The sequence below is a fragment of the Rhinopithecus roxellana genome, chromosome 13 (genome assembly GCF_007565055.1).
Source record: "Rhinopithecus roxellana isolate Shanxi Qingling chromosome 13, ASM756505v1, whole genome shotgun sequence".
NCBI lineage: Eukaryota > Metazoa > Chordata > Mammalia > Primates > Cercopithecidae > Rhinopithecus > Rhinopithecus roxellana.
In genome coordinates, this window is record NC_044561.1 from 77,984,469 (window position 1) to 77,998,419 (window position 13,951).

The window sequence follows — 13,951 nt, forward strand, 5'->3', positions numbered from 1 at the left end:
TTTCTGTTTGTGGTGATTTTTTTGGTCCAATAATGCTACTCTTTTTTTTTTTTTCCCCTGAATATAATCCTATGGACAAAATTGAAAGGGGCCTTTTCTCCTGGAGGGTTCACACTCACAGTGCTGACTGCTCCTTGGTGAGCTCACGTGCCTTACCAAGGATGGCTGACTGCACTGATGCATCAGCCACACGTGGCCATTTAGCTGTAACTTAAACAGAGTAGAAATTTGGTTCCCAGTCTGCAGTAGCTGCATTGCAAGTGCCCAGAGGCCATGCGTAGCAGGTCAGATAGGTGCACTGCCACCATCACTTGGAGGCCGCGGGCGGCACTGGGCTAGAGCACAGGCAAGAGCGAGGGAGCAAACCTGGCTCTGAGTAGCGTGCATGAGGAGCATGGTCCGGTCCCTGGGTCATCCCTCTGCTAGGGTGGGCTGGTCCTTCATCAGGACACACTGAATCATTGCCACAGAAGTGGAATCTCAGTGGTCTGGGTCTGCTCCTGACACCCAGCTGGCAGCCCCTTGATCTTATACTTCCCAGCCTCCATAGAAACAGATCTCTGTGGTTTAAGCCACTCAGCCTATGATACTTAGTTACAGCAGCAAATGAATACAAACGAATACAACTTTCCTACTTCATATTGTACAGAGGGTGTGACAAAAAAGAAGGGATTCTGGATTGTGCTGCATGATGCCCTATCAGCAGAGTTCCCAGGGCAAGCTGCCTCTCTCAAACTGCAGATTCGGGAAGAAAAGCAAAGATGCTGTGAAATACTGCTGGCCAGCTACTTGCCTACTTTGATGCTGACCTGTGGTTACTCTGTGGGGAGCTCACCAATGTTCCCTTGGTTACTACAGAAATAATTAACAAACAGAGCTGCTCCAGGGCTTCTGGGCAAGGGTTCCTCCTTCAGCTTCTAGGATCCTGTTCTCTGTTTATTTGGCATCGTTGCAATACCCCTTTGCTATTCCACAAAGAAATTTCTGCAGAGCAAACAGACTGGCTGTCCAACTTGCTCCCAGATATCCTGTGCCAGGGCCAGGTCTGCAGAGGTACCTGCCCTTTGGGGGTATAGTTCTGGCTTTTCTACTTGACATTATGACTTCTTTGCATCATGGATTGTTTGGAAAAATATTTCTAATTTTTTTTTTTGAAATGGAGTCTTGCTGTGTTACCCAGTTTGGAGTGTAGTGGCACAATCTCAGCTCACTGCAACCTCCACCTCCCCAGGTCAAGCTATTCTCCTGCCTCAGCCTCCCAAGTAGCTGGGACTACAGGTGCACACTACCATGCCTGGCTAATTTTAGTATTTTTAGTAGAGATGAGGTTTTACCATGTTGGCCAGGCTGGTCTCAAATTCCTGACCTCAGGTGATCCACCCGCCTCGGCCTCCCAAAGTGCTGGGACTACAGGTGTGAGCCACCGCGCCCGGCGTATTTCTAAAATTTCTAAACATTTAGTTTTTGTTATTTTATGGTTTTTGTTATTTGATGGTTTTTGTTATTGGTGTTTAGCTTATTTGCACTGTGCTCAGAGAGCAGGCTCTCCTATGACTTCAGTGCTCTGAAGTTTGTTGAGGCCTGCCGCATGCCTCAGCCTATTTTCGGAAAGGTCCCATTCGAGATGGAAAAGAAGTATTCTGTAATCATTGGGTAGAAGACTGTTTACGTATCCACCGGGTCAAGTTTGCTGATCATGTTGTTCAAATCCACGTCCCAGCTCACTTTTACTCACGTGTTTCATCCCTTACTGAGACAGACTTGTTAAACGTCTCCACTTCCACTGTGAATTTCTCTTTTTCTCTAGTTCTATCAGTTTTTGCTTTGGACATTTTGAAACTTTATCTATTTATATATTTATCTAGCACAATTATTTATGTATTTATCTATTTGTTGTATATTAGGTGCTGTTGAAAATTGTTGTAACTTCCTGATGAATTGACTCTAAAAGAGGCGTCCCCCTTTATCTCTAAATATGTTTTCTTTTGGCTGTAAATTATATTTCGTCTGATATTAGTATAGTCACATCAGCTTTCTTTTTGTTAATATTTGCATGGAATATTTTGTCCATCCCTTTAATTTTCTTTTCTTTCTTTTTCTTTTCTTTTTTTTTTTTTGAGACAGGGTCTTGTTGTGTTGCCCAGCTGGTCTCAAACTCCTGGGCTCAAGCAATCCTCCCACCCCAGCCTCCCAAGTAGCTGGAACCACAGGGGGAAACCACTGTGTCCAGTGGATTATTCCTTTAATGTTAATCTTACTGTAGCCTTATGTTTTTGATGTGTCTCTTTTAAACAGCGTATAGGTTCACCTTGGTTTTGTAAACCACTCTGGCAGTCTTTGCCATTTAAATTATATATTTAGTCTACTTACATTTAATGTAACTATTTATATATTTGGGTTTAAATCCACCATCTAACTCAGTACTTTTTATTTGCCCTATTTGTTCTATGTTCTGTTTTTTTGCTTTCCTTTAGAGTGACTATTTTTTATTATTCTAATTTTTGCCTTCTCCCCATTAGCTTGAAGTTATAAACTCTTACTATTTTAATTGTTACCCTAGATTATAAGTTGCAGCCTTCAATATTAATTGGTACCTTACCCTCTTTCCAGTGAATACAAAGACTTTAAGAATGCACTTTAACAACATATAAACCTCTCTTCCAACTTATAAATCATACATTTTAGTTTTCTCTCTCTTTTAATTCTACAAGGCAGTATTATTATAGTTGTATGCATCTTATTATTGTTCTATACAGACAATATTAACTTAGATTTACCCATATATTTATCATTTTTTGATATCTCTTCTATACCTCCAAACTTCCATTTGGAATAATTAACCTTCTGCCTGAAAGGACTTTTGTCATTTCTTTTAATAAAGGTCTGCTGATAAGAAATTCATTCAATTTTTGTCTACTTGGAAGTATTTTATTTCATGACCACTCTTAAAGGATATTTTGACTAGATATATAACTCTAGCCTGGTAATTATTTTTTTCAGCACTATAATGATCTCATTTCCATTGGTATCTGTTTTCCCATGCTTCTGTTGAGAAGTTGGCTGTCAAACTAACAAATGGTCATTTAAAGGTAATCTACCACTTTTCCTTTGGCTGCTTTTAATATTTCTCCTTGTCTTTGGTTTTTGCAGTTTTATTTTTTGACTTTTTTAAAAATCTTGCTTGGGTTTTGCAGGACTTCTTAGATCTGTATTGATGTTTTATCAGTTTTGGACTTCTTAGATCTGTATTGATGTCTGCATCATTTTGGAAATATCTCAATCATTATCTCTTTAAATATCATTTTTGTTATTCTCTCTTCTTTTGTTGAGGACCCCAACTTCCCATACAATGAAATTTCTCGCATTCTATTTTCTATATTTCTTGCCTTAGCCTGGGTTGCCTGGAAAGCAGAGCCTGATATAAAGGCTTGCATGCAGGTACATTACTTAGGGATGTGATTCTAGGAACAAATGTGAGGAATGAGGGGTGTGGAACAGGGAAGGAGCAAGAACCAATACAAGTATTTGACTGAGTCAGCTGGTGTGACAGACAACTTGGACTACATCTCAGGACTCAGGAGGAGTCTTACAAAATGTGTCCCTGAACTCACTCACTCACAATGAGCTGTTAGAAATACAGCTTGGCACAAAACTGGAGGCATCACACTACCTGACTTCAAGCTACATTACAAGGCTACAGTAACCAAAACAGCATGGTACTGGTACCAAAACAGAGATATGGACCAATGGAGCAGAACAGAACCCTCAGAAATAATACCACACATCTACAACCATCTGATCTTGGACAAACCTGACAAAAACAAGCAATGGGGAAAGGAGTTCCTATTTAATAAATGGTGCTGGGAACACTGGCTAGCCATATGTAGAAAGCTGAAACTGGATCCCTTCCTTACACCTTATACAAAAATTAATTCAAGAGGGATTAAAGACTTAAATGTTAGACCTAAAACCATAAAAACCCTAGAAGAAAACCTAGGCAATACCATTCAGGCCATAGGCATGGGCAAGGACTTCATGACTAAAACACCAAAAGCAATGGCAACAGGAGCCAAAATTGACAAATGGGATCTAATTAAAGAGCTTCTGCACAGCAAAAGAAACTACCATCAGAGTGAACAGGCAACCTACAGAAAGGGAGAAAATTTTTACAAACTACCCATCTGACAAAGGGCTAATATCCAGAATCTACAAAGAACTTAAATTTACAAGAAAAAATCAAACCACCCCATCAAAAAGTGGGCGAAGGATATGAACAGACACTTCTCAAAAGAAGACATTTATGCAGCCAACAGACACATGAAAAAATGCTCATCATCACTCGCCATCAGAGAAATGCAAATCAAAACCACAATAAGATACCATCTCACACCAGTTAGAACGGCAATCATTAAAAAGTCAGGAAACAACAGGTGCTGGAGAGGATGTGGAGAAACAGGAACACTTTTACACTGTTGGTGGGACTGTAAACTAGTTCAACCATTGTGGAAGACAGTGTGGTGATTCCTCAAGTATCTAGAACTAGAAATACCATTTGACCCAGCCATCCTATTACTGGGCATATACCCAACAGATTATAAATCATGCTGCTATAAAGACACATGCACACGTATGTTTATTGTGGGACTATTCACAATAACAAAGACTTCGAACCAACCCAAATGCCCATCAATGACAGACTGGATTAAGAAAATGTGGCACATATACACCATGGAATACTATGCAGCCATAAAAAAGGATGAGTTCATGTCTTTTGTAGGGACCTGGATGAAGCTGGAAACCATCATTCTCAGCAAACTATCGCAAAGACAGAAAACCAAACACCGCATGTTCTCACTCATAGGTGGGAATTGAACAATGAGAACACTTGGACACAGGAAGGGGAACATCACACACCAAGGCCTGTCGTGGGGTCAGGGGAGGGATAGTATTAGGAGATATACCTAATGTAAATGACAAGTTAATGGGTACAGCACACCAACATGGCACACGTATACATATGTAACAAACCTGCACGTTGTGCACACGTACCCTAGAACTTAAATTAAAAAAAAAAAATACAAAGAAAGAAAGAAAGAAAGAAAGACTACTTGGCATCTCAACTTTCTCCTGTGGAAGCAGCATACACACCCAGGGGAAAAATGGCTACAAGGCCAGGTGTGGTGGCTCATACCTGTAATTCCAGCACTTTGGGAGGCCGAGGCAGGAGGACTGGTTGAGCTCAGGAGTTCGAGACCAGCCTGAGCAACATAGACCTCTACTAAACATCTCTACTAAAATTAAAAAAAAAAAAATTAGCTGGGCATGGTGCTACTCAGAGGGCTGAGGCAGAAGGATCATTTGAACCTGGGAGGCTGAGGCTGCAGTGAGCCCTGATTGTGACACTGCACTCCAGCCTGGGCAACAGAGTAAGACCTTGTATAAAAAAACAAAAGTGGTTACACACCAGGCTCATCATCCTGGGTCTCTGTTGTTCCAGGATCCTGCTCCAGCAATTCCTCAACAGTTTCAGGCTCTCTGATTTCTTCAAGCAAATGCTTTAAATATTTTGTTCATTGTTGTTCCCTTTGGGAGTGTGAGTCTGAACTATCTAATAAGTCATCATCTAAATGGAAAATATTGCATAATGTTCCACTGATGTTTAGCGGCATCTCTGGCCTTCCCCCCAGAGATGCCAGTAGCATCCTACCTTGTTGTGATCATAAAAATTGTTGCCAGACATTGACAAATGTCCCTTGGTAGACAAAATGGCCCTTGGTTGGGAAGCACTGGGTTAGACCAACCAGAACCCACTCCCAACCCTGGCACTGGGGATGAGGCTCACTTCCATTGGAACACTGGCCCACGTGGAGGGCATTTATCTCAACAAAAACAGGTTCTGCCAGCATGTTAGAAGAGGCACATGATGCTGGCAGGCAGCCCACAGTGTGCCTCACAGCTCCAACCAGAAGCAAATCCTACTTCTAGTCCAGTGCTTTTTCCCAGTCCCATACTGTTTCAACTCCTTCCACTCTCGGGAGGCTGGGGTCTCAAATCTGTAAATTCTTTTTTTTTTTTTTGAGACAGAGTCTCGCTCTGTCGCCCAGGCTGGAGTGCAGTGGCCGGATCTCAGCTCACTGCAAGCTCCGCCTCCCGGGTTCACGCCATTCTCCTGCCTCAGCCTCCAGAGCAGCTGGGACTACAGGCGTCCGCCACCTCGCCTGGCTAGTTTTTTGTATTTTTTAGTAGAGACGGGGTTTCACCGTATTAGCCAAGATGGTCTCGATCTCCTGACCTTGTGATCCACCCGTCTCAGCCTCCCAAAGTGCTGGGATTACAGGCTTGAGCCACCGCGCCCGGCCCAAATCTGTAAATTCTAACAACTCCCCATGTGTTTTGCACAGTTGGCCAGGCCGTGGTCCCATCAACCAGTGTTTGGAGATCACTGACCAAGCCTAAGTTCTATTTCAACTTAAGATAGGGACCGGATAGAGAAAACTTTCAAGCTAGGTAATAGGTTTTTCATTTTTGTTTTATTTTTTAGACTTTTGGGGAGGGGATGGAATATAACAAACTTATATAGAAAAGTGTACAAGTGTATAAGCTTATTCAGAAAAGTGTACATAAATATATAGCTTAACAAGCTGATATAAAACAAAACCCAGGTAACCCCCTTCAAGGTTATGATACAAAACATCAGCATTTCAGATGCCACCCCCACCCATTCCTGATCATAATCTGTGTCCCCATGGCTAAATCACAGCCTTGCAGAGTCCCAGCCCAGCAGAGGAAAGGGGTGTTTCGTCAACATCTCACCTGCATCTCTGCAGCCCCTTTCAGCCCAGAGCTGCCTCTCAGGTGTCTCCTGCAGGCGGGCAGGCCCTCAGGTCCCCAGTGCAAAGTGGTGGCGGCAGTGATTCTCCAAGGTCTCCAGTCTTAGAGACACTGGACTCAGGTTCCCCAAATTGGAATGCTGTATGTATTTCTCTATTTCCTATTTGCTTTTAAAGTGCTAGTCTATTTCAAATTTAGTTTTTAAAAGTATTGTAAAACTCCCAATGCATAAGCTGTACCCCAGACCAGTGATACCAGAATTTCTGGGGTGGCATGCAAGCATCTTTCCCGATGATTCCAACATGCAGCCAAAGTTGAGAGCCACTGTCTTCAAGTTCAGCCCCTCTGGGGTGACACAATCAAGCACAGCCACAATTCATGATGCCCATTTGAAGCCTTTGCCTCTGCTGCCTGGCATACACAGCTCCTCTTCCCTTCCGTGGAATGCCTCTGAGTCCAGCTGCTGCCATTGTGAAGGTGCCCACACTCTCATTATGGAGCCCAACACTGTCATGGCCTCCTGGCACAGGGCACTCAGAGGAAGGAAACTGGAGAAGCAGGACCTGAGCTGTGGGAAGGGAAGGAGAAGGTGTTTGTCTCCTTAGGGTTGCCTCTCTGATGTGTGCACGTAAACAAAGAGTGGAGCGAGAAACTTGGCCCCTGAGAAAGCGCAAATGCTTAAAGTCAGTTACTGAGTTCAGGAGACCTTCCTCCTGTGAGTTCATAAACGACTTGGGTTCCAGATTTGCTTCCCTATAAAGACTTAGGAGCTCTGTGGCACTTACTGAAGTGAAAGTGAGGGTGTTCAGAGCTTGCGTCTGTAGTCACATGCTGATAAACACGGCAAGTAACACCAATCCTAATCCCCAGTGCCTATAGCAGTGCCCAGCATGTGCAAGTGCACAGTGATATCTGTAGAATGAAGAGTGAACAGATGTCACACTGACCTAGCTGATGTGTGGGACAGACAGAGCTTTGGCCTGGTGGAGAAAGGCAGGGGACAAAGGCGCTGGCCCAGGCTCTGGAGTTCCGCAGTGGCGGGAGGGGAATGAACTGCTATGAAGGCACAGGGCAGACTTATGAAGAAGGCATGCCCTATGTGGGACCCGAAAGCACTCCTTCCTGCTGCCTTGGTTCACAAGCATCAGAGTGAGGAAATGAGGGGGTCCTCACCCACCCTGCTCTCTGGAGGGCAGAAAGGGAAGAAACAGAAGATAGGCTCAGTTTATCTGTCTGGGGAAGAAGAGTCATGCTTTTGTTCAGTTGTCCATCTGCCTCTTCTCCCTCTAAGGCCATGGGAGAGTGGAGGCCTGCCTGTCAACTTTCTCCCTATCAGCCATGCTAGAGGAATGCCATTACCCCCCAAACTTGCCACATGTGGGTGCCTGAGTTTGCACTTGGTTCTGTTCCAGTGGCTGTTGCTAATCGCGAAACTGAGGCTCCCACCTGTGCCAGTCTTTATTCCAGATACAAGACAAGCTGTTGGTTAGTGCCAATGGAACTGGACCACAGGGAGTCACCCCTGGCCATGGAGGTGACAAGCCAGAGGGCAAGAAGCCTACCTTAAACAAGCCCAGAAGTAGAAGACAGAAGAGATCTGGGTGTCCTATACCCTAGGAGGTTACCAGTAAGCACCTGAGTTTGGAAAACTTTTTAGACATTGCCAATTTCTTTTGCAACAGGGTGGAACTTTTCTGGTAAGAGCCACCAGTTTGGGTAATCTTGGGGTTTTTAGTCTCTCTATTCCTATAGATCCAAACTTTTGCCACACAGCCTTCTGAATGAACAAACACATTGGGCCAATTCCCTTCCTAAAGAAAGACATTACCTCACCCAAACAACACATCTCTTCATTACTGAGAGCCAAAGAAACATTGAACTCTTACAAATATGCGTAAGTTTTTTCAACCATCAGAAAAAAAGCAGGACAGGAATCATCAAAATGAAAATGATTACAGTTGACCCTACAACAAAGTGGAGGTTGGGGGTACCAACCCCCAGTCCAGCTGAAAATCCACATATAACATTTGACTCCCCCAAAACTTAACTATGAATAGCCTACTGTTGGCCGGAAGCCTTACTGATACCTGTAAACATTGGATTAACACATATTTTGTATGTCCTAAGTATTATATGCTGTATTCTTACAGTAAACTAGGCTAGAGAAAAGAAAATGCCATTAAAAATCATAAGGAAGATAAAATATTTTTACTATTCATGAAGGGGAAGTGGATCATCATGACGGTCTTCATCTTCATTGTCTTCACACTGAGTAGCCTGGGAGAAGGAAGAAGGGGAGGGGTTGTTGCTGTCTCAGGGGTGGCAGAGGCAGAAGAGGTGGAGGAGGTGGAAGGGGAGGCAGGTGTAACTTTTATTGAAAAAACATTCTTCTATGAGTGCACCTGCGTAGTTCAAACCCATGTTGTTCAAGGATCAAGTATAATAGCTCTCAGGAGATGGTTTCTGGATGTAATAAAACATGATTAATGAGTGATCTCTGCTAACCATGAATGTCAGTGTTAAGATTCCAAAGGGAACAAAGGGGCTGGCCATTCACTTTTCAACAGACAGGAATGTCCACGCCCATGGTGGAGGTGACTGCTGAACGTCTTTCCTCCTGAGCACTTTTCCTGCCAAGTCTAGGTCAACTTTAAGAATCCTCCTCGTAGGCAATTAGGGCAATTTGCCTGGCCAGCCTCTCTTCAATGCTCACCTCTGCTCCTCCCTGCTTCTCATGGGGTGACCATGCATTCAGTGAGCCTGTCCTGCCCTTCTGCCTACAACAGCGAGGCTGCTGTGTTGTTCCCATGGAATGGTCAATGGACCACGGGGTCTTGTCCTCTAACGTGGATCATCAGCCTCACCAAAGTTGGGAATATCAGATTCTCAGTCCAGGAATCTAGACTTGGAGAAGGAGACCATAGTTAGTTGGTGTGGGATACTTGAAATGGGAAAGCCAGGGAGAGCTGGGCTTAGGCGATGCTTTTTTTTTTTTTTTTTTTTTTTTTTTTTTTACCATGAACATGTCCAGGCAGACAATGCTAGCCTGTTGGCCCTGAGGGGCAGTGCAAATTGCTCCCCGACAGCTGCCTCAATGCATAAAGGACTGTTTCTCTCATGTGACAGGCAGCCCAGAGGTAGGTGGTTGCTGGCTCCGGTGAACAGCTCAGGGGCACCATTAAGGACCTAGGCTCTTCTGGGTGTGTTTTTTAGACATTAAGGTGTATTCCTGTGGTCTTAAGATGCTGCTGCTCCATGCTTAACTCTTGGGTTCCAGGCAGAAGAAGGGGCAGCGCTAGTCCCATTTGTCCCTTTTATCAGAAATGCAAAAACTTTCCTAAAGGTCAAAATAATCTCTATATTTCTGTTTTTATCTTGTGCCAAAACACTGCCTATGGCTGTGTTAGCTTTGACAGCTGGATGAGTAACACTGCTCTTTTCCAGCTCTCCAGGGAAGGGCAACAAAAGAGAAGGGGCCAGCCCAGCAGGGTGTGCCATGTGAGCACGGAGGGGTGCAGAGACAGGACAGTGTGAGGCACCAGGAGGCGGAGGGTGACTCTGCCCCTGTGTTCCCAGGTCTTTGTTCCAGTCCCTGTGAGGCCTGGCTGTACCTTCTGAGTCTGAGTTCCATAAGGTATCCCCAGATCCTTCCAATGTATCCCTCCCTCATCCTCTGCCAGTTTTGGCGGATGTCTGTTTCCGGTAGCTGCATCATCTCTAAGGTGCTTTTCCTGCGGTGAACAAACTAGTCCACATTGCCTAACTTTACTGTCTCCACTGTCCCACCGGAATTAAAACCAGAGCTTCCCACCACGACAGAACAACTTCCCTTGCAACCCTTTTCTGAGTTGGCAGTGTCTTCTGTGCTCTCCTGGACTTGTGGGCAAGAAGGGGCTCAGCTACTTCCCACCCTGCTTTGCCCTTTTCAGACTATTCTTTCTGTGTTAAAAAATTTATTTTTATTTTCTATTTTCGTGGGTACATAACAGGTGTATATATTTGTGGCTATTCTTTCTTGATCACTCAGTAACCCTGATGTCCATCCCTGATCATCGCCCCCTTGTTTAACAATCCCTGGGCACCACACTCTTCCCTCTCAGCCTATTTCTTGTCCTCCTCTATCACCCTAATCCCCCAATTATAATCTTATTAATCTAAGTCCTGGTGCAAATCCCCTTCCTCCAAGAAGCCATCTCTGGTCAGTCCCATCTAATGGCACTCGTTCCTCCTCGCAGCCCAAGGCATGCGGCGGCTCTTCTGCAGCAGTACTTTATAGTGGTCATTCATTACACTTCCTCTGCCCCCTCCTAGATGATAACGCCTTTGCAGGCTGGCTCACTGTATTTCACCCTTGTTTTGTCACCGCACTTGGCACCTGGCAGGCTTTCAGGAGATCTCTGTGGAAGGAGCTGAAACAGCATGGGACTGGGAAAAAGCACTGGACTAGAAGTAGGGTTTGCTTCTGGTTTGAGCTGCCAGGCACACTGTGGGCTCCCTGCCAGCATCATGCGCTTCTTCTTCCATGCTGGCAGAGCCTGCTTTTGTTGAGATAAATGCCCTCCACGTGGGCCAGTGTTCCAATGGAAGTGAGCCTCATCCCCAATGCCAGTGTTGGGTGTGGATTCTGGTTGGTCTAACCCAGTGCTTCTCAACCAAGGGCTGTTTTGTCCTCCGGGGGTATCAGTCACAATGTCTGGCAACATCCTTTATCATCACGACTAGGTGGGATACTACTGCCATCTAGTGGGGGCAGCCCAGAGATGCTGCTGAAACACCAGCGCACAGGACAGGCTGACCTCCACCTCCTAACAAAGAATTATCTAGCCCAAAATATAGGTGGCGCTGAGAAACCTGATCAAATTAATTATGGTGGTCCCACTCCAATGACTGGCTTCAGTACGATGAGAAACAAAGTCGGTCTGGTTGGCAGCTGGGTTGGAAGGTGGGGTGGGAGAACTGAGAACGGAAACAAATACAACAATCAAAGCAGGCTTCACCATCACTTGAAAACAGAAAAACTGTACTGAACCTGTGCTATGCAGCACAAATGATCTAGCTCAGACCACTGTAACACCAACTACCTACGTGCTTCATGATACGCCCATGAGCTGACCTCCTGGTAACTCCGAATGGACTTAGATATCCCAGAGATAAGGTCGCTGGTTCCTCCAGTGACTCCCCTTGTTAACGGATTCTGACCAATCCCCAGCAAGACTATGGACTAACTCCAGCCCCCAAACCCCACAAGGACTCTCCCATGACTCCCTCATTTTGAGGAGCCTCACAGGTCCTCTGGTGCATTTCTTTGCTGCAGCAAGTTCAGTAAACCCAACCTACTGCCATTATTTTTCTTATGAATGTGTCCCTGGTTGTTTGCAGTGCATGGGCTTTAACACTGGGCATGGAACACAAATAGCTCCAATGCAATGGGTTCAAATGTTATGGCTGGGGCATGTTTAAAGTGCCTTGAAGACAAAGAGGAAGATGTTCTGCTTGGGAAATCGGGAGAAGAATGTTCAGCGAGGATACTTGAAGTGGGTCCTGAATGATAAAAATAATTGGCCAAGTGGAAGTGAAGAAGAGTGTATCACAGGAAAAAGGAACCTCGAGGACAAGGTAGCAGGCATGAGATTAGACATGGCAAGTCATCCTGAGTGTCGGAAATGGGGGTTGCGGAGCAAGAGGGACAGTCCAGACAGGCAGGAAGGCGTCAGGCCATACAGCACTTTGTTAACACTATCCCTGATTTAATGGCTGTACTGGCTATTCTCAATGGCACAGAATGATGTAAAATGTTGCCGAGACTTGAATTATTACCTGGGATCTCTGGAGAACTGGATTTGCACAGCTCTCCACTTCCCTCAAGCTGGTTCTTCAGCTCTTTGAATGAATAAAAAACATTCACATGGAATTCTAGTGCCATCTAGCACTTAAAAAGGTAATGGCCATGTTTCTATCAGGAAAGCCTCCAAGAGGAAATTATTTCTGTTAGGACACTGCATTTTGAACGTGGCTTTTCCAGACATGATTCCTCGTGCCACTGGTAACAGGCTTTGATTTCTTCTGCCTGGAAATCCTCCCTGTCACTTCCTCCAGATTCGATTTCTCTTTCAATCCCTTTGCCTGTCAAATGCTCTCACAAGATCCAATTCTTCCCCTTTGAAGCAATTATTACGTTTGATAATTTTACATGTCTATTTTATGACGATGATCTGATTAAAGTCATCTTTCCCACTAGCTTAATTTCCATAAGGAGGGGCGTCTGTGATTTGCCCACCATCATCTCCCAGCACCTGGGAACATTTCTGGTTCACTGCAATACTGTTCAAAGAACGACGCCACTCTATGCTTTCTTAAACTTTGTTAGTGATAATTTCTACTTCTACCTGGCCTTTGCTTAAGGGTAATCCTTAATATACTTTATCAAAACTTAATAAACTTTATCAAATGTCTGTGGTAATTACGGTCACAAAAAGATTTAACACTCAACATCTGGCCTTAACCAGAGGGCAACATTTTCTAGCCCGTTTTCCCCTTAACCGGGATGAGTCGGGGAAGGATGTAATTTTCTTTTTTTTTCTTTTCTTTTTTTTTTTTTTGAGGCGGAGTCTCGCTCTGTCGCCCAGACTGGAGTGCAGTGGCACAATCTCGGCTCACTGCAAGCTCCGCTTCCCGGGTTCACGCCATTCTCCTGCCTCAGCCTCCCAAGTAGCTGGGACTACAGGCGCCCGCCACCTCGCCCGGCTAGTTTTTTGTATTTTTAGTAGAGACGGGGTTTCACCGTGTTAGCCAGGATGGTCTCGATCTCCTGACCTCGTGATCCGCCCGTCTTGGCCTCCCAAAGTGCTGGGATTACAGGCTTGAGCCACCGGGCCCGGCCAGGATGTAATTTTCAGGCAGAGGTGACTTCGTTCCAAGGGTGTGAATGCATTATTTTTGACGCTGCCCGTAAGAGCAGGGTCGCTGACATTTCATAAACAGCGCCATCCTCTCTAACGATAAAAGTGGCTAACATCTCGGGCCAGCAATTCCCAAGTGCGTCATGAGCATTCCCGTCCTCAGAAACGTAAGACGAAGGCGGCATGCGCAGGGACTGGGCTAGGCGAGCCCGAGGTGGAAC